The 1,244-nt window shown below is 58.7% G+C and overlaps 1 pseudogene; it reads right to left on the reverse strand.

Annotated features, from left to right (window-relative positions):
• Positions 1-217: 217 nt before the first annotated feature.
• LOC119345093 lies at positions 218-1,238 on the reverse strand (annotated as a pseudogene).
• Positions 1,239-1,244: the final 6 nt, after the last annotated feature.

The raw sequence follows: 1,244 nt of genomic DNA on the forward strand, positions 1-1,244 counted from the left end.
AACAGGAGAGGGGATGAGAGAAGCAACGCACTCGAGAACCAACGGGTCTCGACCACCACGACCAGGGGACACCTGGCGCGCGCATCGACGGTTTCCCCTGAGCCCACTGGAAAACGCGCGTGACCGTAAGATCTCGATCGGACGTCGCACGAGCCCGAGTGCTCTTTAAGACAAAGTAGCACTCGACCACTTTTTAGGATTTAGGAAATCCCTAACATCAGCCGGTTTACGGCTAGCAGTGGCCTTGATTTATTCAAGAAACAGCAACTCGGATCGAACACAGTGCACGCATGCACACCGTCGTGAAAACAGGGAGACTTGACGACGAGACACTAACGACCGAATTGATCACAAGGCGAGCACAGCAGCGGCAGTGCAACGACGGGCGAAACCATGACGACGCGACCTCTAGTTAGTTGACGGCATGGTGAGCGAAGCATTCCACTTTGGATAAAGCACCGATGTGATGTACTCCTCCACCTTGTCCACCACAGTCAGCAGGGCAATGACCGGCTTGGCGGCCCTGAACCGCCCCGTCCACGCGGCAAGCTTTGGTGTCCTCGCTGCGTCTAGGAACGGCGGCATGCCAGCAAGGCGGCCTATTGCTTCGAACCAGGGAATATTGCACCCGAGCTTGATGTCCAGGAACCAATGGAGCCACCACCGAAAAACGGCGCCTCTGCCTCCGCCTCTCCTTCTTTGGAGCACTCTGCCAGGTCGTCTTCTAGGAGCCCGAACGCCGCCAAGGTCTCCTCCACCTTGTCGGCTCTCTCCTGCTGCTTTGCCGTACTGAGAATGCCGATGCACGAAGGGAACATCTGTGGCAACAAAACGGCCCCTCTGGGATGCAACTCCAATTCTTCAAGCTCAAACTAGCTAGACGAGAGGGAAGGGAACAAACCTTGTTGTCAACATAGTCGGCTCAGAAGCGGGCGACGGCGCGGCGGTGGGGGTCGGTGGGGAGGATGGAGGGGCCGTTGCCGGGGAATGCATCGTCAAGGTACTCCACGATGATGAGCGACTCGCAGACGGGCCTGCCCCCGTGGATGAGGACGGGCAGCGTCTTGTGCACGGGATTGGACGCGAGGAGTAGGTCGCTCTTGCACCTGGGGTCCTCGGGGAGGTAGTCGTAAGCCAGACTCTTCATGCCAAGCGCCATCTGGACGCGGATGGCGTATATGCTCACCCCCCTGCGCGGCACCAGCAGCTTCAGCCCTTGCTCTTGAGCGCCGGCCATGATTGTC

The sequence above is a fragment of the Triticum dicoccoides genome, unplaced genomic scaffold (assembly GCF_002162155.2).
Source record: "Triticum dicoccoides isolate Atlit2015 ecotype Zavitan unplaced genomic scaffold, WEW_v2.0 scaffold204618, whole genome shotgun sequence".
Lineage (NCBI taxonomy): Eukaryota > Viridiplantae > Streptophyta > Magnoliopsida > Poales > Poaceae > Triticum > Triticum dicoccoides.